The sequence below is a fragment of the Hyla sarda genome, chromosome 1 (assembly GCF_029499605.1).
Source record: "Hyla sarda isolate aHylSar1 chromosome 1, aHylSar1.hap1, whole genome shotgun sequence".
In the NCBI taxonomy this organism is placed as follows: domain Eukaryota; kingdom Metazoa; phylum Chordata; class Amphibia; order Anura; family Hylidae; genus Hyla; species Hyla sarda.
In genome coordinates this window covers 15,693,247-15,719,306 of record NC_079189.1, presented here as the reverse complement: position 1 = coordinate 15,719,306, position 26,060 = coordinate 15,693,247, and the positions used below count along the sequence as shown (strand labels likewise).

Here is a 26,060-nt window from a genome sequence, read left to right as displayed (position 1 = left end):
TATCCCATGAGGTGAAGGGGTCTCCATTGTAGGTATGGAGGACAGGGTTCCCCATGAATACCGGTGCAGATGCTGGAACACCAGGACTGTTGATGTTGACTGCAGGCAGGGCGGACAGGGTCCCGACTGCTGGGGCAGGTGATGACCTCGTTACTGGAGATGAAGTGGCGCTGTAGCCTGGGTGACCTGGAGAGCTGGGTTCTGACATCTTGTTGATTTTTGAGTGCGCTGTCGCTTTAAGATAAATAAGGTGCATTCCCCTTTAAGATGCTTGCTGAAGTGCTGCAGCGGCTTTGACTTGACTAATGGGGGTACTGTAATGGATGCTTCCCCTCTATTTTGCAGGCTCCCAGTTGTGAATAGTCTTGCGACCAGACTTGTGGGCACTAACGGGTTAATACTGACAGCTGCTTGACAGATAACAGCAGAGATGGGCGCAGCAGCCGGAGCTTCCAATATGGCTGCGCCCAAGGAACTTCAGGTTTTGGTCCGGTTGGCAAAATCTTCCCCTGTGCAACACAGGGCGGCTCATTGGTTCCTCCTCGCTGCATTGCAGAGGCATCAATGCTGGGGACTGACGGGGCAGAGAAAATCCCGGACCAAGCTAACCCTTTCAGGTACCGACTCTGCAGTTCCCAATGGCAAATAACAGTCCTTTCTTCACCTCCCCCTCTATTTCACAAGCTCCTTAGGGTAAAACACTTTCCCCTGACAAAGTCCAATACACTTTCTGTCTCAAATTTTATTTGCATCGGCATGTGATTTTCTGACAATACTGGACACAGTTCAGACTGGGGGAGGACTTGTAAGGCGCACACCCATATCCTGTTCGTAGGATGCCAAAAGTTGTGGTATGGTGTGAGATGCAGGGTAGATGGAATTCCCCTAGGGGCAGATGGCATTAACCCCTTGTATTCGTGACGCCAGGGCGTGGTTTATCCTCAATACCACCAGAAGGTATACCGCTGGATCCTGGGCTAGGCACGGGGGCAATAATGACTCCGATGTCAAGTTACGGACAACGGTAGCTTTACTGAGTGACAGACGGTACAGTCTATACAGTGTAGATAGGCCCACAGATGTGACCAGTGACCTTAAGGGCTTGCTGAGACTTGCAGTGGTTTTGGACCATTTAGTGCAGGCCACGTTGACTTGACAATAGATGTCAGTGACTTGACTTGACTGGAGACTGACTAAGCTGTGACTGTAGTTACTTGTAGACTTGTAGCTTGTGGCTGCAGACTTGACTTGAGGCTCCTATGACTCCAGACTCTTAGGCTCCACTCCACCTCAGCAAAGACTCAGGAACTAAGAGAGAGAAGAGGCTCCTCCCAGGGCTTTTATGGGGGAGACTCTGGTGGTGTCCCATTGGTCACCCTTAAGTCACCTGGTCACTGATACCTCCTGGGTAACAATCACATGACAACTGGTGATCACATGTTAACCTTTCTTAAAGAGACAACATTCTTATATACATAACATAGGGGATAATATACAATTACAGTAGAACAGATGCAGGGGGGACCAGGGGACACTGCAGGGAGGCTGCCTGACAGGACAGCAAGGGTACAGGGTGCTGGGCCACCACACCTGCTTCACAGTACTGACTGCTGGGACTTGTGGTGTCTTTTCAGGAGTCTCTGCAGGTCTCTGGTGTTGCTGGACACTTGGCTGCCTGTACAAATTCCCTTTCTCAAAAGGGAAGCTGGCTGGTCTGAGGACTGGTCTTGCACAGGACTGCTGAGTGTCATCTTGTCTTGCACAGGACTGCTGAGTGTCATCTTGTCTTGCACAGGACTGCTGAGTGTCATCTTGTCTTGCACAGGACTGCTGAGTGTCATCTTGTCTTGCACAGGACTGCTGAGTGTCATCTTGTCTTGCACAGAACTGCTGAGTGTCATCTTGTCTTGCACAGGACTGCTGAGTGTCATCTTGTCTTGCACAGGACTGCTGGGCGTCCTAGCACAGGACTCTGTTTCTTAAGTGGCATCTGGCTCCCGTATCGTGTGCGGTCAGAACGTATCAGGACAGGCTGCTGCAGATTCTCCTGCATGGTCTGCTTCTCCAGGGATGTTCTCCTCTGTCTGACTGCAGGAGGGGTGGATTGTACCTGCAGCCATTACCTTACTTGATGAAGTTTCTTTCCTCACTTCCACAACTTTCTTCTCATCTGTGCTTCTTGCTGCACTGAGACTTCTGACATTCTGGACATTTCCATCTTCCAAATCAACTTTAGGATTTTCATCCATGGTTTGAGGTGTCTGGGGATTAATTCCCAGAATAGGCCTTGAAGCCTGGGCCTTGCTTGGGGAGCTTCCCCACCCAGGGTGGCCCCGCCCCGGGCTTTCTCCAGACATCAGGAGAGCTACACACACACAACCTCTCAGCTAGGAGGCAGTATTAGGGTATGTTCACACTGCGGAATTCCGCGCAGTGAACATTCCCATCAGTGTGAACTGGTCTTTTGCAAGACCCGTTCACACTGCAGACAATTCTGCCGCTGAAATTGTTCAGCGCAAAGAAAGAACATGTTCATTCTTTGCACGGAATTCCATGAGTATTGCATAGCTGTCAATGGTGACGGTGCAGTGCCCGCGGTCCTACCGGCAAAGTGTCTGCCTGACGGAATCTCCACTTGCAGAATACCGGGGGCGGAGATCTCGCAGTGTGAACATACCCTTATAGTAGTTATATTCTTGTATATAGGAGCAGTATTATAGTAGTTATATTCTTGTATATAGGAGTAGTATTATAATAGTTATATTCTTGTATATAGGAGCAGTATTATAGTAGTTATATTCTTGTATATAGGAGGCAGTATTATAGTAGTTATATTCTTGTATATAGGAGCAGTATTATAGTAGTTATATTCTTGTATATAGCAGCAGTATTATAGTAGTTATATTCTTGTACATAGGGGGCAGTGTTATAGTAGTTATATTCTTGTATATAGGAGCAGTATTATAGTAGTTATATTCTTGTACATAGGGACAGTATTATAGTAGTTATATTCTTGTATATAGGAGCAGTATTATAGTAGTTATATTCTTGTATATAGGAGCAGTATTATAGTAGTTATATTCTTGTATATAGGAGCAGTAGTATAGTACTTATATTCTTGTATATAGGAGCAGTATTATAGTAGTTATATTCTTGTATATAGGAGCAGTATTATAGTAGTTATATTCTTGTATATAGGAGCAGTATTATAGTAGTTATATTCTTGTATATAGCAGCAGTATTATAGTAGTTATATTCTTGTACATAGGGGGCAGTGTTATAGTAGTTATATTGTTGTATATAGGAGCAGTATTATAGTAGTTATATTCTTGTACATAGGGACAGTATTATAGTAGTTATATTCTTGTATATAGGAGCAGTATTATAGTAGTTATATTCTTGTATATAGGAGCAGTATTATAGTAGTTATATTCTTGTACATAGGGACAGTATTATAGTAGTTATATTCTTGTATATAGGAGCAGTATTATAGTAGTTATATTCTTGTATATAGGAGACAGTATTATAGTAGTTATATTCCTGTATATAGGAGCAGTATTATAGTAGTTATATTCTTGTATATAGGAGCAGTATTATAGTAGTTATATTCTTGTACATAGGAGCAGTATTATAGTAGTTATATTCTTGTACATAGGAGCAGTATTATAGTAGTTATATTCTTGTATATAGGAGCAGTATTATAGTAGTTATATTCTTGTATATAGGAGCAGTATTATAGTAGTTATATTCTTGTATATAGGAGCAGTATTATAGTAGTTATATTCTTGTATATAGGAGGCAGTATTATAGTAGTTATATTCTTGTACATAGGAGCAGTATTTTAGTAGTTATATTCTTGTATATAGGAGGCAGTATTATAGTAGTTATATTCTTGTACATAGGAGCAGTATTATAGTAGTTATATTCTTGTATATAGGAGGCAGTATTATAGTAGTTATATTCTTGTACATAGGAGCAGTATTATAGTAGTTATATTCTTGTATATAGGAGGCAGTATTATAGTAGTTATATTCTTGTATATAGGAGCAGTATTATAGTAGTTATATTCTTGTATATAGGAGGCAGTATTATAGTAGATATATTCTTGTATATAGAAGCAGTATTATAGTAGTTATATTCTTGTATATAGGAGCAGTATTATAGTAATTATATTCTTGTATATAGGAGCAGTATTATAGTAGTTATATTCTTGTACATAGGGGGCCAGGAGCATATACAAGGGTGTGGTTTCACAGTTTTAACTGAGCCATTTTCAACTGTATGGGCACCCTGGAGGGAGGGGGGGGACCTCTCTACTTACTATAGTGACCTAGCTATTTAAGCCTAAAAGTTCAATCTTGGTTTTATCAGACCAGAAAAACTTGTTTCTCACAGTCTTAGAGTCCTTTAGATTTTTTTTTTTTTTTTTTGCAAACTCCAGACATAAAGTCATAAATCCCAGAAGAGTGGTGGAGGTTGCAGTGATGGTTCTGGACCTTCTGGGAGTTTCTCCCATCTGCACACAGGATCTTTGGCGTTTGGGCAGAGTGACCATTGGGGTCTTTCCCTCTCATTACTTGGTCTTTGCTCTGATATACATTGTCAGCTGTGAGACCTTATGTAGACAGGGCTGTGTCTTTCCCAAATCCTGTCTCTGAGCTCTACAGGCAGTTTTCCACCTCATAGCTTGTATTTTGCTCTGATATACAGTCATGGCTGTAAATGTTGACACCCCTGATATTTTTCCAGAAAAGGAAGTATTTCTCACAGGAAAGGATTGCAGTAACACATGTTTTCTATACACATGTTTATTCCCTTTGTGTGTATTTGAACTAAACCAAAAAAGGGAGTAAAAAAAGCAAATTGGACATAATGTCACCAAACTCCAAAAATGGTCTGGACAAAATGATTGGCACCCTTTCAAAATTGTGGAAAAATTACATTGCTTCAAGCATGTGATGCTCCTTTAAACTCACCTGGGGCAAGTAACAGGTTTAGGCAATACAAAACTCACACCTGAAAGCAGATAAAAAGGAGAGAAGTTCACTTATTCTTTGCATTGTGTGTCGGTGTGTGTCACACTAAGCATGGACAACAGAAAGAGGAGAAGAGAACTGTCTGAGGACTTGAGAACCAAAATTGTGAAAAATATCAACAATCTCAAGATTACAAGTCCATCTCCAGAGATCTAGATTTGCCTTTGTCCACAGTGCGCAACATTATCAAGAAGTTTGCAACCCATGGAACTGAAGCTAATCTCCCTGGGCGTGGACGGAAGAGAAAAATTGGTGAAAGGTGTCAACGCAGGATTGTCCGGATGGTGGATAAGCAGCCCCAAACAAGTTCCAAAGATATTCAAGCTGTCCTGCAGGCTCAGGGACATTTAAATGAAATGAAATGCTATGGCAGGAGACCCAGGAGGACCTCACTATGGAGGAGACCCAGGAGGACCCCACTATGGAGGAGACCCAGGAGGACCCCACTATGGAGGAGACCCAGGAGGACCCCACTGCTGACAATGACACATAAAAAAGCAAAACTACATTTTACCAAAATGAACTTGAGTAAGCCAAAATCCTTCTGGGAAAACGTCTTGTGGACAGATGAGACCAAGATAGAGCTTTTTAGTAAAGCACATCATTCTACTGTTTACCGAAAACGGAATGAGGCCTACAAAGAAAAGAACACAGTACCTACAGTGAAATATGGGGGAGGTCAATGATTTTTTGGGTTGTTTTGCTGCCACTGGGTGCCTTGAATGTGTAGAACGTATCATGAAATCTGAGGATTACCAACGGATTTTGGGTCGCACTGTACAGCCCAGTGTCAGAAAGCTGTCATAAATTTCAGGGGTGCCAACATTTACAGCCATGGCACCTTATACAGACAGGGCTGTGTCTTGTAAAATCAGCTGAATTTACTACAGGTGACTCCAACCAAGGTGGAGAAACCACTCAGAGATGATCAAGAGAAATGGGAGGAGCCAGAGATAAATTTCAGGTGTCACAGTAAAGGGTCTGAATACTTATGTCCCTGCCATATTTTAGTTTTTCCTTTTTAATAAATTAGCAAACAAAATGTCTAAAATTCTCTTTTCACTTAGTCATGATGGAGTATTGAGTGCAGAATGATGGGGGGGGGGGGGGGGGTCTTGAAGATTAGCCCAAGGCAGCAAAAGTGAAAGAGTCTGAAGACTCATTGTAGGTATCGTGCACCCTCCGTGGTGGTTGTTGCAGGACACTGGGATATCCGATGGTCACTTTGATGGTTGTGTATAAACATTTTCCTTTTGTTTGGTCAAATGACCATCAATGACCCTGGAGACCTGGTGGTGACATCTCTATGCCTGCAGGGTAATATTGGGATCCCTCCCCTCCTCCTCCTTCAGCCTTTTATCCTCTCCTGCAGGTTAAACAGGAGAGCGATTTGTTATATACGTTATCCTGCCGACATCTCATACTCAGAGCAGGTGTGGAGGAGCCGGGAGACCCCTACCTGGCCATACCACAGCGCACCTCTCATCTATAGGACAGGACACCTTGCTGCTGAGTTCACGGCCATCACGCCGCCTCCCGTACACTTGCATTGAGGGGGCGGGGCCATGACATCATGATCGGGGCGTGACCGTGACGTCACGAGCCTCTATCCCGCGAATTTCGCACCCTGCACTGGATGTCTGGGGTGCCACAGCCGAGATCGCGGGGGTCCCCAGCTGCGGGACCCTGCGATCAGACATCTTATTCCCTATTCTTTGCATATGGGATAAGATGTTTAGGGACAGACTACCCCTTTAAATCTATATTTGATGTTAACTGCTCTTCACAGGTTGCTCCATGTTACAAACAAGCGTCAGGCCTCCCATATAAGACTGTGGGCTCATGGTTCCCATGAAGGTTGCCCGTGCCCGCTGTGGGATTGTGTGTTATCCTACAATGTTGGTGTCATAGCTGAACGCCTTGATAAACTGGCCCCAGCACCCGTTCTCCCGCAGCCCCCATTCCCAGGTGGGAAAACTACCTACTAAAGTCCTATCTACAATGGAAAACTACCTACCCTAGTAGATAGTTTTCCTCTGTAGGTAGGACCCCAGTAGGTAGTTTTCCCACATGGAAATGGGAGCTACAGGAGGACGGGTGCGAGGGCCAATTTATCAACTGGTGGAAACTACCTACCTAAGGCCTATCTACAGGGGGACACTACCTACTGGGGCCTATCTACAGGAGCAGACTACCTACTGGTGCCTATCTACAGGAGGAAAGGACCTACTGGAGGCCTATATACAGTGGTAAACTATATACTGGGGCTATATATAGGAGCAAACTACCTACTGGGGCCTATTTACGGGGGAAACTACCTACTGTGATCTATCTTCAGGAGAAACCTACCTACTGGTGGCTATCAATAGAAGCAAACCACCTTCTGGGGGCCTATCTACAAGAGAAAAGTACCAACTCAGGGCTTATATACTGACAAAACTACTTAGTAGGGGCCTTTATACTGGGAAACCTACATACTGTGGGCCTATATATACTGGAGAAAGTACATACTGGGGGATCTCTCAACTTACTGGAGTGACCTACCTATCCATCGAGGCTAAAAATTTCAGTCTTGGTTTTAATCTACATATGATGTGAACCTCTCTTCACAGGTTCGTCCATGTTATCATTCAAGGTCTTGGATCTCCTACGTTGGTGAGAGGGGGTTAAGAAGGGTCAGGCCTCCTATCTAGGGTTGGGGGCTCATAGTGTCAAGAACTGGAATTGGACCCCACTTTTCTTCCACAACTGCCCTTGGCCATAGGTTGTCCACTGTGGGATTTGGTGGTACCCTGTGCTGTTAGTATCATGGCTGAACGTGTTAACAAATTGGCCCCCGCACCCGTCCTCCCGCAGCCCCCATCCCCAGGTGTGCAGGTAATTGTTTGTTTGTTTAGCACAGTTGGGCCGTGTTCGTCACATAGCTTGTTAGAAGACCCTTTGGGATGACACCTGTTCCGCAGGCCACAGGCAGGCGCCGCGGAGGGGAGTAATTGGTGTCAAGACCAGAAGACAGAGACGAGAAGTAATTTGATCTACGAGCGTCTCGTCTCCTCTGTCCGTGCTCGGGGCGGGCGGCTCAGGGGCCGCAGAAGATGACTCTCTACAGGTGAGGACTTACAAGTGATAATCCCTTTCTTCTCTCCTGAGGTTTAACAACGTGTTCCTAGATTTGCGCAGCCCGGGGTTCAGACAAGTGAAAACGAGCGCGCCGATTAACCCTTTGTAGCCAGGGAGAGGTTTACAGATGGAGAAAAATAAATAAATAAATAAAGACCTCAAGATAAACTCTACACAAAAAGCCAAATATTATCATTTATATGTCCAAAGTTTGGAGACCACTGGCCTAAATGATCTACTGCATCTAAATCCAACAAGGTTGTACCCTGGCGGGGGGTTCACTTAAGATCAGTGTATGAAGGTCCGATAAATTCCACCCTTTGTGTGTCCTACACATGGTTTAGTTAGAACGTTTTGGTTACACTCCAAAACCAGGTAGAAATTGATAATAGATGAATAGATAGATAGATAGATAGATAGGAGATAGATATATAGATAGGAGATAGATAGATAGATAGATATGAGATAGATAAATAGATAGATAGATATGAGATAGATAGATATGAGATAGATAGATATGGGATAGATAGGAGATACATATGAGATAGATAGATAGATTCCAAACTATTGTGTGGACCTGGCTTACAGGTGCAGGCTGCTGGGCTAAATATACAGCAACAGGAGAATACAGCAGCACACTGCTAGCACAAGATATAGATAAAACATGAGTATATAGATACAACATGATAAGCTATTCAGCTATGGTGCAGTAAATGAAAGTATAAAATTGTGAAGTAATGAAATAGTGAGATACTTAACTTACAATTTGGCGGCCAAATAGCTTGGACCGTCCCACCACGGTAAGGTGACCTCATTGGGACAGACCCTACACTATGAATATGCCTCTGTGTGAATAGATCAGCAGGCATTGCAGGATCTGGAACATCCAAATCACCTTATATACACCTGATAGAGGTGGGTGGGGTGCAAGAGCCAACATGGAGGTAGCCACTCCCCCGTATGTGTAATACAAACAAAGAATAAGTTGGCCAGCACTATTGATTCCAAACTATTATATGGACCTGGCTTACAGGCGATTTGGATGTTCTAGATCCTGCAATGCCTGCTGATCTATTCACACAGAGGCATATTCATAGTGTAGGGTCCATCCCAAGGAGGTCACCTTACCGTGGTGGGACGGTCCAAGCTATTTGGCCGCAAAATTGCAAGCTAAGTATCTCACTATTTCATTACTTCACAATTTTATACTTTCATTTACTGCACCATAACTGAACAGCTTCTCATGTTGTATCTATATACTCATGTTTTATCTATATCTTTGTGCTAGCAGTGTGCTGCTGTATTCTCCTGTTGCTAGATAGATAGATAGGTAGATAGATATGAGATAGATAGATAGATAGATAGATATGAGATAGATATGATATAGATATGAGATAGATAGATATGAGATGGATAGATAGATAGATAGATAGGAGATAGATAGATAGGAGATAGATACTAACAATGGAAGGATGACCGCAACACACCGGAGTATCGAAAAAATGAAAAAGTGACTTTTATTCCATGAACAGGCAAGTGCGACGTTTTGGTGTTCTCATCCTTCCATTGTTAGTATCCATTTGGACTCGAGACCGGGTCCCTATTGATCTGCCTGCACCCAACTCCTATGTTTTTTTGGAGGTGCTGCTCTAATCCAAAATTTTTGTCTAGATAGATAGAGGAATAGATATGAGAGATAGATAGATATGAGATAGATAGAAAGATAGATAGATAGATAGATAAATAGATATGAGATAGATAGATGAATAGATAGATATGAGAAAGATAGATAGATAGATATGAGATAGATAGATAGACATTAGATAGATAGATAGATAGATAGATACAGTGGGGCAAAAAAATATTTAGTCAGCCACCAATTGTGCAAGTTTTCCCACTTTAAAAGATGAGAGGCTGTAATTTTCATCATAGGTATACCTCAACTAGGAGAGACATAATGGGGGGGGGGGGGGGGGGAGAATACAGGAAATCACATTGTAGCATTTCTAATTAATCAATTGGTAAATTCCTTGGTAAAATAAGTATTTGGTCAATAACAAACAAGCAAGATTTCTGCCTCTCACAGACCTGTAACTTCTCCTTTAAGAGTCTCCTCTGTTCTCCACTCATTACCTGTATTAATGGCTCCTGTTTGAACTTGTTATCAGTATAAAAGACACCTGTCCACAACCTCAAACTGTCACACTCCAAACTCCACTATGGCCAAGACCAAAGAGCTGTCGATGGACACCAGAAACAAAATTGTAGACCTGCACCAGGCTGGGAAGACTGAATCTGCAATAGGAAAGCAGCTTGGTGTGAAGAAATCAACTGTGGGAGCAATTATTAGAAAATGGAAGACATACAAGAGCACTGATAATCTCCCTTGATCTGGGGCTCCACACAAGATCTCACCCTGTGGTGTCAAAATGATCACAAGAACGGTGAACAAAAATCCCAGAACCACATGGGGGACCTAGTGAATGACCTGCAGAGAGCTGGGACCAAAGTAACAAAGGTTACCATCAGTAACACTCTACACCGCCAGGGACTCAAATCATGCAGTGCCAGACGTGTCCCCCTGCTTAAACCAGTACATGTCCGGGCCCGTCTGAAGTTTGCTAGAAATCATTTGGATGATCCAGAAGAGTATTGGTAGAACGTCATATGGTCAGATGAAACCAAAGTAGAACTTTTTGGTAAAAACTCAACTCGTCATGTGTGGAGGAGAAAGAATGCTGAATTGCATCCAAACAACACCATACCTACTGTGAAGAATGGGGGCAGAAACATCATGCTTTGGGGCTGTTTTTCTGCTAAGGGACAATGATGACTGATCCGTGTAAAGGAAAGAATGAATGGGACCATGCAAGGGCATTGAAGATTAAACATGGCATGGTCTTTCAGCATGACAATGATCCCAAACACACCGCCCAGGCAATGAAGGAGTGGCTTCATAAGAAGCATTTCTAGGTCCTGGAGTGGCCTAACCAGTCTCCAGATCTGAACCCTATAGAAAACCTTGGGAGGGAGTTGAAAGTCTGTGTTGCCCAGCGACAGCCCCAAAACATCACTGCTCTAGAGGAGATCTGCATGGAGCAATGGCCCAAAATACCAACAACAGTGTGTGAAAACCCTATGTAGATTTACAGAAAACATTTGACCTCTATCATTGCCAACAAAGGGGATATAACAAAGTATTGAGATGAACTTTTGTTATTGACCAAATACTTATTTTACACCATAATTTGCAAATAAATTCTTTAAAAATCAGACAATGTGATTTTATGGATTTTTTTCTCATTCTGTCTCTCATAGTTGAGGTTATAACCTATGATGACAATTACAGCCTCTCATCTTTATAAGTGGGAGAACCTGCACAATTGGTGGCTGACTAAATACTTTTTTGCCCCACTGTAGGTAGATAGATAGATAGATAGATAGCAAAACCACAGCAGGAGCAGCACGTCCTCCGCACTTAGTGACAGAGATGTAGGTGGGTGCAAGCAGGATCAGTAATAGTCCCAGTCGCAGACTAGAAGATACATCCACAAAGGAAGTCCAGCAGCACACCAGGATACAAACAACTGTGTCTTTATTATAATAATAATAATTTATTTATATAGCGCCTACAGATTCAGCCCATGTCGCATTGTCTGTACATGGGCTGAATAAAGACACAGTTGTTTGTATCCTGGTGTGCTGCTGGACTTCCTTTGTGGATGTAGATAGATAGATAGATAGATAAATATGTGATAGACATGAGATAGCTAGATAGGATATAGCTTTGCAACAGGTAGATAAATGCTGCAGTTTGGTCAATAACAGCATGGTGGTAATATGTATGGTTATAATATTCATCTTTATATACTGGAATTATTGGTAATATTGGTCTCAGTATACAGGATTTGGTCAGTAACAGTATGATGGTAATATATATGGTGATAATATTCCTCCTTGTATACTGGTATTATTGGTCTCAGTATACAGGGTTTGGTCAGTAACAGTATGATGGTAATATGTATGGTGTTAATATTCCTCCTTGTATACTGGTATTATTGGTATTATTGGTCTCAGTATACAGGATTTGGTCAGTAACAGTATGATGGTAATATGTATGGTGATAATATTCCTCCTTGTATAGTGGTATTATTAGTAATATTGGTCAGTATACAGGATTTGGTCAGTAACAGTATGATGGTAATATGTATGGTGTTAATATTCCTCCTTGTATACTGGTATTATTGGTAATATTGGTCTCAGTATACAGGATTTGGTCAGTAACAATATGATGGTCACATGTATGGTGATAATATTCCTCCTTGTATACTGGTATTATTGGAAATATTGATCAGTATACAGGATTTGGTCAGTAACATTATGATGGTAATATGTATGGTGATAATATTCCTCCTTATACACTGGTATTATTGGTAATATTAGTCCCAGTATCAAGGATTTGGTCAGTTATAGTATGATGATAATATTCCTCGTGTATACCTTAAAGGAGATGTCTCATACTTTAAATTTCAGAAAAAACGTATCCCCTATACAGAGGGGGATTGCAGGGGGTCCAACCACTGATGCCGTCCGCCTCCCCACGCAATTTCCTGTACGGAGCCCCGGCTCCCCCTTGGGAGCTGGGCGTCAAGACCCCCACCCAAAGCTGGGGCCGCCACATCCCCTCCATATAACTCTATGGGAGAGCCTGAAGATAGCCAAAGGGCTCTCCTATAGAGATATATATGGAGGGGGCATGACGTGCCGCTCCCCCGGAGACTGCGGGGAGCCCCAGCGGTCAGACGCCCTGCAATCTAAATCTTATCATCACTTCTAAACAATTCTTACCTCCTGTATTGTGCCCCATCAGCAGTGAGTGATGGGTGTGATGGGGAGCAACACCATATTAAAGGGGTATTCTGGTGGAATACAAATGTCAAATTAACTGGTGCCAGAAATTTCTGCAGACTTGTAAATTACTTAATCAGTACTTATCAGCTGTTGTATGCTCCAGAGGTAATTGTGTAGTTCTTTCCAGTCTGACCACAGTGCTCTCTGCTGACACCTCTGTCTGTGTCAGGAACTGTCCAGAGTAGGAGCAAATCCCCATAGCAAACGTCTTCTGCTCTGGACAGTTCCTGCCACGGACAGAGGTGTCAGCAGAGAGCACTGTGGTCAGACTGGAAAGAACTACACAACTTCCTCTGTAGTATACAGCAGCTGATAAGTACTGGAAGGATTAATATTATTTAAGGAGATATCCAACCAAAAGTGGTAAAAAACAAAAAATTTAATAAGTTATATATATAAGCTCACCATGACTCCTTAAGGCATCCCAGCTGATTTGTTTCGAAATCAGACCCCCATAACCCTCATAAACAGACAATGAAAATCCTGATGAGTCCTGTATGAGCTGCAGGGAGGGGCTGCTGTAATAGTGAACAGGGAGGGGTGTGTGTTGCCCTCCAGCCAACTGTACGGTGTCCATTTTAGGACAGCATCAGCCGTCAGCCGCACCTTGCTCATCCTTCAGTCAAAACGGCATCCCGCCTCCTCCCCCAGACAAATTGCTGCCAGTTTTCAGCCGTACCTCCCTCATCCTTCAGCCAAAATGGCGTCCCGCCTCCTCCCTCCTCCGAAACTGCGTCCCGACTCCTCCCTCCTCCGAAACTGCATCCTGCCTCCTCCGAAACTGCATCCTGCCTCCTCCCTCCTCCGAAACTGCGTCCCGCCTCCTCCCTCCTCCGAAACTGCATCCTGCCTCCTCCCTCCTCTGAAGCTGCCTCCTGCCTCCTCCCTCCTCTGAAACTGCATCCTGCCTCCTCCCTCCTCCGAAACTGCATCCTGCCTCCTCCCTCCTCCGAAACTGCATCCTGCCTCCTCCCTCCTCCGAAACTGCCTCCTGCCTCCTCCCTCCTCCGAAACTGCATCCTGCCTCCTCCCTCCTCCGAAACTGCCTCCTGCCTCCTCCCTCCTCCGAAACTGCATCCTGCCTCCTCCCTCCTCTGAAACTGCGTCCCGCCTCCTCCCTCCTCCGAAACTGCGTCCCGCCTCCTCCCTCCTCCGAAACTGCATCCTGCCTCCTCCCTCCTCTGAAGCTGCCTGAGTCCTGTATGAGCTGCAGGGAGGGGCTGCTGTAATAGTGAACAGGGAGGGGTGTGTGTTGCCCTCCAGCCAACTGTACGGTGTCCATTTTAGGACAGCATCAGCCGTCAGCCGCACCTTGCTCATCCTTCAGTCAAAACGGCATCCCGCCTCCTCCCCCAGACAAATCGCTGCCAGTTTTCAGCCGTACCTCCCTCATCCTTCAGCCAAAATGGCGTCCCGCCTCCTCCCTCCTCCGAAACTGCGTCCCGACTCCTCCCTCCTCCGAAACTGCATCCTGCCTCCTCCGAAACTGCATCCTGCCTCCTCCCTCCTCCGAAACTGCATCCTGCCTCCTCCCTCCTCCGAAACTGCATCCTGCCTCCTCCCTCCTCCGAAACTGCATCCTGCCTCCTCCCTCCTCCGAAACTGCCTCCTGCCTCCTCCCTCCTCCGAAACTGCATCCTGCCTCCTCCCTCCTCCGAAACTGCCTCCTGCCTCCTCCCTCCTCCGAAACTGCATCCTGCCTCCTCCCTCCTCTGAAACTGCGTCCCGCCTCCTCCCTCCTCCGAAACTGCGTCCCGCCTCCTCCCTCCTCCGAAACTGCATCCTGCCTCCTCCCTCCTCTGAAGCTGCCTCCTGCCTCCTCCCTCCTCTGAAACTGCCTCCTGCCTCCTCCCTCCTCCGAAACTGCGTCCCGCCTCCTCCCTCCTCCGTCAGGCAAAACCTTTGTCAACCTAAACTCTCTTATGCCTCAGACGAAAATGAAAGTGCTGAGTCAGCACAGCTTCGGCAGACCTGCTAGCACAGACAGTGTGTGATTGGCTGGCAGCAAAGATACTGTGATTGGTTGATGGGAGCGTAGGTGTGTGCAGTCCCGCTCCACTGTTTACACACATTTCTTTACAAACCCAAATCCTCTCATGTACCCAGCTTTCCCCTATTCCTGCAAAACAAACCTGCACTCACTGTGATTGGTTGATGGTAGCGTAGGTGTGTGCAGTCCCGCTCCACTGTTTAGACACATTTCTTTACAAACCCAAATCCTCTCTTGTACCCAGCTTTCCCCTATTCCTGCAAAACAAACCTGCACTCTCAGCTTTTCCCCTATTCCTGCAAAACCTACAGTTATGTAGTCAGCTGTAGGTTTATGAGGAATTGTTAAAAGCTGAGTACATAACTGTAGGTTTTGCAGGAATAGGGGAAAAGCCGAGAGCGCAGGTTTGTTTTGCAGGGATAGGGGAAAGCTGGGTACATGAGAGGATTAGGGTTTGTAGAAGAAATGTGTGTAAACAGTGGAGCGGGACTGCACACACCTACGCTCCCATCAACCAATCACAGTATCTTTGTGCTCCCATCAACCAATCACAGTATCTTTGCTGGCAGCCAATCACACACTGTCTGTGCTAGCAGGTCTTCCGAAGCTCTGCTGACTCAGCACTTTCATTTTCATCTGAGGTATGACAGACTTAAGGATGACGAAGGTTTTGCCTGACACCTGACGGAGGAGGGAGGAGGCGGGACGCCATTTTGTCTGAAGGATGAGCGAGGTACAGCTTGACGGCTGATGCTGTCCTAAAATGGACACCGTACAACTGAAGCTGTCAGCTCTCTGAGCTAAGGAGAAGAGCGTATGAAGTGTAGTCTATGGTAGATGCTAGTTATCAGTGTGATAAGATCTCCTGGACTTCCTGCCTGGAGAGAAACAGGGTATGTGCTCAGCAAAGATTACACTCCACATTGCAAAGTTATAAAACTTTATCATGTGCAGCTCTATATAAAAGGCCATTTTATTTGGCTAGAGTTCTCCTTCAAATAGAAGTCATTTACAAATATATAACTTTCTGCCACCTGTTGATTTGAAAACATTTGTTTTCCACTAGAGTACACCTTTAAAGGGGTACTACCGGCACTTAGACATCTTATCCCCTATCCAAAGGAAAGGGGATAAGATGCCTGATCGTGGTGGGTCCCGCCGCTGGGGACTCCCGTGATCTTGGACCCCAGTTAAAAATCAGTCCCCGGAAGCATGTTCGCTCCGGGTCTGATTACCGGCGGCCTCGGCCGCCGGTAATCAGACCCGGAGCGAACATGCTTCCCGGGGGCTGATTTTAACTGGGGTGCCGCGTGACAGATCACGGGCGGGACCCACCACGATCAGGCATCTTATCCCCTTTCCTTTGGATAGGGGATAAGATGTCTAAGCGCCGGAGTACCCCTTTAAAGGGGTTATCCAGGAAAAAACATTTTTTTTATATATAAACTGGCTCCAGAAAGTTAAACAGATTTGGAAATTACTTCTATTAAAAAATCTTAATCCTTTCAGTACTTATGAGCTTCTGAAGTTAAGGCTGTCCTTTTCTGTCTGATGACACGTGTCTCGGGAAACGCCCAGTTTAGAAGCAAATCCCCATAGCAAACCTCTTCTAAACTGGGCGTTTCCCGAGACACGTGTCATCAGACAGAAAAGAAAAACCTTAACTTCAAAAGCTCACAAGTACTGAAAGGATTAAGATTTCTTAATAGAAGTCATTTACAAATCTGTTTAACTTTCTGGAGCCAGTTGATATATATATATAAAAAAAAAGTTTTTTCCTGGATAACCCCTTTAAGGCCTATGGCTTTAGAATGCCCATGTACAGTTAGTGGGAATTACATTGTGAACCCCGGTCCATGTATAGAATGGTGGATGACATAACCAGGATAAAAATTGAATTAAAAGGGGGTCCGTGATGGAGATACCTCATGTCCAAGCCTGCCTGAAAGTTTAGTGCTGGTAATGTCCCAGAAGGACCGCGGCAGCTCTGTTGGTTCCTATGAGGACACTATAGGTGGGGACATTGCACAGTCACCCATACACATTGGCTTTTTTCCCTGGACTCTCTTATTATCTTCTATCTTCCTCATCCATGCTGGGAAATTAATTGTCTCCTGATTATCTTGGCTGCATTGTGTCTTACGATGGATTAGATCGTAGATTCCACTAGACCGGATAAAACCCTCTGTAAATGATAAACGGCGGGATGTGAGAAATATCCATATACCGAGGCCATAGGTAGAAGAAGGAAGTGTTAATAATTCCATTCTCCACCAACTTCCCAATGGGAAACGATTTACTTCCTCCATGTATGGTCTGGTGAACCACAGCTGTGATCCTTGGGGAAGGAACATCATCTTCCAGTCTACCAGACCACACGGGCACGACAAGACAAAATCTTCTTTAAAAAAAAGTCTTTCATGGATGAGTATATAGACAGGCGGCACACAGTGACGGGCGCAATGCTGTACGTGAAACGTGTCGCACCATCACTCGTAGTTATAGTTAGGAATCGTGTGGTGTGAAACACATTAGTATACTATGTGTTTTAAAAAACAAAAACCAAAAAAAAAAAAAAGAACATTTTTGGAAAAGTTGAGGGGAATGGCTTCTAGGTACCTCATGGGGAACCAAAGTTTTGGCTCCTTTCTTGAAGGACTGGATGGTCAAAGATGGATTCAGGTCATTCAGGGGCATAGATCGTGGAACTAAAGTTTTTTGAACAGCATGGCCAACCACAGTCATCTAGAACATGCCAAACAAACATTAAAGGGGTACTCTGAAAAAAAAAAAAAAAAAAAAAAACTATATCTATCTATCTACCTATCTATCTATCTATCTATCTATCTATCTATCTATCTATATATATATATTTATTTATATTTTTAAATCAACTGGTGCCAGAAAGTTAAACAGATTTGTAAATGACTTCTATTAAAAAGTCATAATCCTTCCAGTACTTATCAGTTGCTGTATGCTCCAGAGGAAGTTGTGTAGTTCTTTTCTGTCTGACCACAGTGCTCTCTGCTGACACCTCTGTCCATGTCAGGAATTGTCCAGAGCAGGAGAGGTTTGCTATGGGGATTTGCTTGTACTCTGGACAGTTCCTGACGAGGTGTCAGCAGAGAGCACTATGGTCAGACTGAAAAGAATTCCAGAAAGAAATACAACTTCCTGTGGAGCATACAGCAGCTGATAAGTACTGGAAGAATTAAGATTTTTTAATAGAAGTCTGTTTAACTTTCTGGAGCCAGTTGATTTAAAAAAAAAAAAAAAAAAAATGTTTTCCTCCGGAGTACCACTTTAAATGGTAATTCTGTTATCCCACCAGATAACCCCACCATGACTTTCCTTGAACCAAAAAACCTGACTTGTTCCATTTCCCTTACACCATACAGGGGGGCAAAATATTATTTAGTCAGCCACCAATTGTGCAGGTTCTCCCACTTATAAAGATGAGAGGCTCCTGTAATGTTCATCATAGGTTATAACCTCAACTATGAGAGACAGAATGAGAAAAATAATCCATAAAATCACATTGTCTGATTTTTAAGGAATGTATATGCAAATTATGGTGGAAAATAAGTATTTGGTCAATAACAAAAGTTAATCTCAATACTTTGTTATATACTCTTTGTTGGCAATGACAGAGGTCAAACGTTTTCTGTCTTCACAAGGTTCTCACACACTGTTGCTGGTATTTTGGCCCATTCCTCCATGCAGATCTCCTCTAGAGCAGTGATGTTTTGGGGCTGTCACTGGGCAACACAGACTTTCAACTCCCTCTAAAGGTTTTCACTGCAGAATAGGTCATTCACTAGGTCCCCCCATGTGGTTCTGGGATTTTTGTTCTCCGTTCTTGTGATCATTTTGACACCACAGGGTGAGATCTTGCGTGGAGCCCCAGATCGAGGGAAATTATCACTGCTCTTGTTTGTCTTCCATTTTCTAATAATTGCTCCCACAGTTGATTTCATCACACCAAGCTGCTTGCCTATTGCAGATTCAGTCTTCCCAGCCTGGTGCAGGTCTACAATTTTGTTTCTGGTGTCCTTCGACAGCTCTTTGGTCTTGGTCATAGTGGAGTTTGGAGTGTGACTGTTTGAGGTTGTGGACAGGTGTCTTTTATACTGATAACAAGTTCATACAGGAGCCATTAATACAGGTAACGAGTGGAGGACAGAGGAGACTCTTAAAGAAGAAGTTACAGGTCTGTGAGAGGCAGAAATCTTTCTTGTTTGTTATTGACCAAATACTTATTTTCCACCATAATTTGCGAATAATTCTTAAAAAATCAGACAATGTGATTTATGGATTTTTTTTCCTCATTCTGTCTCTCATAGTTGATGTTATAATCTATGATGGAAATTACAGGACTCTCATCTTTTATCTACAGGCCTCTCACAATTGTTGGCTGACTAAATGCTTTTACCCCACTGTATGTGGAAGGAAGGTGTACTACACCCATATGGTCTTCAGAAAGTTCTCCAAAACATCTAATGTCTATGACCCTATAGGAATTGTGTCTGCATGGGAACTTCATTTTCAGTCAGGGTTTCTGAATTCTGGAAGCATCCAGTGACATATAGCAGCTATCCCAAAGTGGACCCTGGTTGGACAAGGTGGTCACATCACAAGATCATGGAGAACATAGATGTGCTGGTCTTGTAATGTTCAGCTGGAGACAGGGCCGGCTCTGCCTACAGGCAAAATAGGCAGCCGCCTAGAGCAGGGGTTCTCAACCCGTGGTACGCGTACCCCTAGGGGTACGTCACGGGTTGAGTTGGGGACCGCAGGAGGCCCGGTAAAGTAAAAAATAGTTAAAAAGTTAAAAATAAGTGTATGGAATGGAGGAAGGGCATTAAGATGGAGGGGGAGAAGGATAATGGCGGAGGGGGGATGGGGAGAAATAAAGCACAAGGCATTAAGATGGAGGGGGAGAAGGATAATGGCGGAGGGGGGATGGGGAGAAATAAAGCACAATGCATTAAGATGGAGCGGGAGAGGGATAATGGCGGAGGGGGGATGGGGAGAAATAAAGCACAAGGCATTAGGATGGAGGGGCAGAAGGATAATGGCGGAGGGGGGATGGGGAGAAATAAAGCACAAGGCATTAGGATGGAGCGGGAGAGGGATAATGGCAAAAGGGGATCAGAGGGAGGGGGGCTAATGGCACCAGGGGATTAATATGAGGGGGGTGGTGATTCTACCCCCCCCCCCATCTTAATCCCCTTGTGCCATTATACCCCCTCCCTCTGATCCCCTTTTACCATATCAGATAATAATAGCACAAGGGGATTAAGATGGGGGGGGGGGGGGAGTAATGATTAACCCTCCCCCCCCTCCATCTTAATCTCTTGTGCCATTTTTCCTCCCTCCCTCTGATCCTCTTGCGCCATTCCCCCCCTCCATCTTAATCCCCTTGTGCCAATCTCCCCTTCCTCTGATCCCCTTTTGCCATATCGGATAATAATGGCACAAGGGGATTAAGATGGTGGTGGTGAGTGGGGGGGGGGGGGGGTGGGTTGATTATCCCCCCCCCCCTCCATCTTAATCCCCTTGTGCCATTATTCAGAGGGAGGGGGGAATGATAGCGCAAGGGGATTCAAATGGAGGGGGGGATGCATTAGTATAAAGGTAAGAACATGCCTTCCGTCCGCAGACATACTTTCAGCCTTTTGGGGTACAGTCACCAAAAAGGTTGAGAACCACTGGCCTAGAGCGCCCTCTTGATGGGGGGCGCCACTCTGCCTGCCACAAGAAAGTTAGACAACCAGCAACTGAATCCCTCGCTCAGCCAGGAGCATGAGGAGGAGGTTTGTTACAGTGCGTCACCCCAGTAGTGAGTTGAGGCTTGTCAAAGGGCAGAGCCAATGGGTAGAGTCAAAGGGGGGGGGGGGGTCAAAATTAGCTTTTTCCTAGGGTGGCAAAAATCCTTGCACCCCCCCTGGATGGAAATGCATCTGAGGCAACATCAGCTACAGGTTGGGGAATGTTGGCCAAAGACGACGACAACACAGGAAAAGCTTAAATATAGGTCTCCACAATTTTAGATCCGTACTAAGAGGCAATTTCCCGAATCGAGCCTAACACCCTATTTATAAATGCTATATGAGTGGGAGGGCCTCCGCTTCATAGACTCACACTCTGGTCTCCATATTCTATAAAATAGGAAATGTTGTGAAAATAAACATATAATCTTCATAATTCAATTAACACCGGCTACTTGTTACCGCCGCTAATGAACGTGTCAGGAAAATGTGTAAAGCTGCCTCCAGCCTGAGATATACGCCGAGAGCCGAGTGATGGAAATATAAACCATATTCATCCAGATATTAAAGGGGTACGCCGATGCTCCAGCGTTCTGAACACTGGGAGCCGGAGGCCGAGAATGTGACATCATGGACACGCCCTCTCGTGACGTCACGCCACACCCCCTCCATTTATGTCTATGGGAGGGGGCGTGTCGGCAGACACGCCCCTCCCATAGACATGAATGGAGGGGGCGTGGCATGCCATGACGAGGGGGTGTGGCAGTGACATCATAACCACTGCCGCATGAACCTGGCATCTGTTTTAGAATGCCGGGTGCTGCGGGAAATCGCGGGCCCAGCATCGGGACCCCTGTGATGATAGGGGATAAGATGTCTAGCAGCGGAGTACCCCTTTAAATATGTATGAGCCGAAGAGTTGTGGGAGCTACTAAATCACCTTGTGAACTTGTCACTGGGCGTAAGCCACAGTCAACCCAATCTGCTGTACGGAAAGAGCCTGCCATTTTAAATTGATGCTAATCAGGGGTGTGGTTTTGGGAGCGGTCAGAAATGTTCAGGGGCGGAGCCTACCTTTAAAAAAAAGTATCCTCTACTCTCAAGAAGAAAGTAGGTAGGTAAAAACGCTTCGTTTGGAAATGTCTTATGACACAGTCGGCCAACTCAGCCGTACCAAAAAAGTCTAGTTTAAATTGACATTGATCAGGGGTGGGCTTTTGGGCGAGGTCAAAATGTTCAGGGGTGGGGCTTAATGCTTAAAAATGTTCTCTATTCTCTGTTCTACTTTCCCTAACCATTATGGGTTGTGTGACACAAGTGATATGAACACTCGCTCAACTCTCCTCTAGTACCTGCATATACTGAGCCGATAAGGGGAGGCACCAGCAAAGGTGGACAAGATCTTTGAAGGAGTATCCTGACATGGGGGTGGCTACCCTTCTTACAAGGGGTTCATGAGGGGAGATCACATTGAGATCAATTCAAAAATGTATCTGTTTTATACAGCAGCTAATAAGTACTGGAAGGATAAAGATTTTTTAATAGAAGTCATTTACAAATCTGTTTAACTTTCTGGCACCAGTTGATTTGAAAACATTTGTTTTCTACTTAGATAGAAAACAATTTTTTTTTAAATCAACTGGTGTCAGAAAGTTAAAAAGATTTGTAAATTACTTCTATTAAAAAATCTTAATCCTTCCAGTACTTATTAGCTGCTGAATACTACAGAGGAAATTCTTTTCTTTTTGGAACCCAGAGCTCTCTGCTGACATCACAAGCACAGTGCTCTCTGCTGACATCTCTGTCCATTTTAGGAACTGTCCAGGGTAGGAGAAAATCCCCATAGCAAACATATGCTGCTCTGGACAGTTCCTAAAATGGACAGAGATGTCAGCAGAAAGCACTGTGCTCGTGATGTCAGCAGAGAGCTCTGTGTTCCAAAAAGAAAAGAACTTCCGCTGTAGTATTCAGCAGCTAATAAATACTGGAAGGATTAAGATTTTTTAATAGAAGTAATTTACAAATCTGTTTAACTTTCTGGCACCAGTTAATAAAAAATAAAAAAAAGTTTTCCACCGGAGTACCCCTTTAACCCCTTAAGGACGCAGGACGTAAATGTACGTCCTGGTGAGGTGGTACTTAACGCACCAGGACGTACATTTACGTCCTAAGCATAACCGCGGGCATCGGAGCGATGCCCGTGTCATGCGCGGCTGATCCCGGCTGCTGATCGCGATCTCGCGGGCGTCCGCCATTAATCCCTCAGGTGCCGGGATCAATACAGATCCCGGCATCTGCGGCGGTTCGCGATTTAAATGAACGATCGGATCGCCCGCAGCGCTGCTGCGGGGATCCGATCATTCATAACGCCGCACGGAGGTCCCCTCACCTTCCTCCGTGCGGCTCCCGGCGTCTCCTGCTCTGGTCTGTGATCGAGCAGACCAGAGCAGGAGATGACCGAAAACACTGATCTGTTCTATGTCCTATACATAGAACAGATCAGTATTAGAAATCATGGTATTGCTATGAATAGTCCCCTATGGGGACTATTCAAGTGTAAAAAAAAATGTGAAAAAATGTAAAAGTAAAAATAAAAAAAAAGTGAAAAATCCCCTCCCCCAATAAAAAAGTAAAACGTCCGTTTTTTCCTATTTTACCCCCAAAAAGCGTAAAAAACATTTTTTATAGACATATTTGGTATCGCCGCGTGCGTAAATGTCCGAACTATTAAAATAAAATGTTAATGATCCCGTACGGTGAACGGCGTGAACGAAAACAAATAAAAAAAGTCCAAAATTCCTACTTTTTAAATACATTTTATTAAAAAATTTTTATAAAAAATGTATTAAAAGTTTTTTATATGCAAATGTGGTATCAAAAAAAAGTACAGATCATGGCGCAAAAAATGAGCCCCCATACCGCCACTTATACGGAAAAATAAAAAAGTTAGAGGTCATCAAAATAAAGGGATTATAAACGTACTAATTTGGTTAAAAAGTTTGTGATTTTTTTTAAGCGCAACAATAATATAAAAGTATATAATAATGGGTATCATTTTAATCGTATTGACCCTCAGAATAAAGAACACATGTCATTTTTGCCATAAATTGTACGGCGTGAAAACAAAACCTTCCAAAATTAGCAAAATTGCGTTTTTCGTTTTAATTTCCCCACAAAAATAGTGTTTTTTGGTTGCGCCATACATTTTATGATATAATGAGTGATGTCATTACAAAGGACAACTGGTCGCGCAAAAAACAAGCCCTCATACTAGTCTGTGGATGAAAATATAAAAGAGTTATGATTTTTAGAAGGCGAGGAGGAAAAAATGAAAACGTAAAAATTAAATTGTCTGAGTCCTTAAGGCCAAAATGGGCTGAGTCCTTAAGGGGTTAAACAGATTTGTAAATGACTTTTAATAAAAAAAAATCTTAACCCTTCCAGTACTTATCAGCTGTTCTATGCTCCACAGGAAGTTGTGTAGTTCTTTTCCGTCTGAACACAGTGCTCTCTGCTGACACCTCTGTCCATGTCAGGAACTGTTCAGAGCAGTAAAGGCTTGCTATGGGGACTGGCTTGTACTCTGGACAGTTTCTGACATGGACAGAGGTGTCAGCAGAGAGCACTGTGGTCAGACAGCAAAGAACCACACAACTTTCTGCGGAGCATAAAGCAGCTGATGAGTACTGGAAGGATTGAGATTTTTTTTAATAGAAGTAATTTACAAATCTGTTTAACTTTCTGGCACCAGTTGATTTGAAAACATTTGTTTTCTACTTAGATAGAAAACAATTTTTTTTTCAAATTAACTGGTGCCAGAAAGTTAAAGGGGTACTCCAGTGAAAAACTTTGTATTTTTTTAAATCAACTGCTGCCAGAAAGTTAAAAAGATTTGTAAATTACTTCTATTAAAAAATCTTAATCCTTCCAGTACTTATTAGCTGCTGAATACTACAGAGGAAATTCTTTTCTTTTTGGAACCCAGAGCTTTCTGTTGACATCACGAGCACAGTGCTCTCTGCTGACATCTCTGTCCATTTTAGGAACTGTCCAGAGTAGGAGAAAATCCCCATAGCAAACATATGCTGCTCTGGACAGTTCCTACAATGGACAGAGGTGTCAGCAGAGAGCACTGTGCTCGTGATGTCGGCAGAGAGCTCTGTGTTCCAAAAAGAAAAGAATTTCCGCTGTAGTATTCAGCAGCTAATAAGTACTGGAAGGATTAAGATTTTTTAATAGAAATAATTTACAAATCTGTTTAACTTTCTGGCACCAGTTAATAAAAAAAAATAAAGTTTTCCACCTGAGTACCCCTTTAAACAGATTTGTAAATGACTTTTATTAAACAAAATCTTAACCCTTCCAGTACTTATCAGCTGTTCTATGCTCCACAGGAAGTTGTATAGTTCTTTTCCGTCTGACCACAGTGCTCTCTGCTGACACCTCTGTCCATGTCAGGAACTGTTCAGAGCAGTATAGGTTTGCTATGGGGACTGGCTTGTACTCTGGACAGTTCCTGACATGGACAGAGGTGTCAGCAGAGAGCACTGTGGTCAGACAAAAAAGAACCACACAACTTTCTGCGGAGCATAAAGCAGCTGATAAGTACTGGAAGGATTGAGATTTTTTTTAATAGAAGTAATTTACAATTTTTTTTTAACTTTCTGGAGCCAGTTGATATGAAAAAAATTGTTTTCCATTGGAGTATCCCTTTAATAGAGGAGGTACGCAATTTATCATTGGTCATGGCCAGACCACCAATAGTCACGGAAAAACATTTGAAGGAAGTCGGTTTGGAATGCTTGGCAGGACTATTTCCTGAAGTACTGGTTCCGGGGTTGTGGCCTTTCCCTTTGGGCTTAGTACAAAAAAAGGAATCTAAAATCCTCCACCTCATAAGCCTCCTGTCACACCCTGTGCCCCTTTTGATGAAGGACGGTACTGACCCAGAGCTATGCATAGTGTCCTATACATCTTGTGAATGCCTTGCCGGCCAAGACTAAAGCCAGTATACATCCAAACCTGGGGAGAACATACAAACTCCTTGTAGGCCTTGCCCTTGGTGGGAATTGATCCCAGGACTCAAGGCAACAGTGTTATAGGGGTACTCCGGCCCTAAGACATCTTATCCCCTATCCAAAGGGTAAGGGATAAGATGTCTGTAATGAGAAATTCTGTGTCTTGACAAGTTCTGTGTCCCGATTAGCTGATGAAAGTGCTGAGTCAGCAGAG

The 26,060-nt window shown here is 43.9% G+C and overlaps 1 long non-coding RNA gene across 1 annotated transcript in view; it reads left to right on the top strand.

Moving 5' to 3' along the window:
- The first annotated feature begins 586 nt into the window (after positions 1 to 586).
- Positions 587 to 26,060, top strand: part of LOC130314364 (uncharacterized) — a 114,152-nt gene continuing 88,678 nt past the window's right edge. The window contains exon 1 of the long non-coding RNA XR_008862116.1: positions 587 to 617. This is a non-coding gene — a long non-coding RNA (uncharacterized LOC130314364). The remainder of the gene's footprint in view (positions 618 to 26,060) is intronic.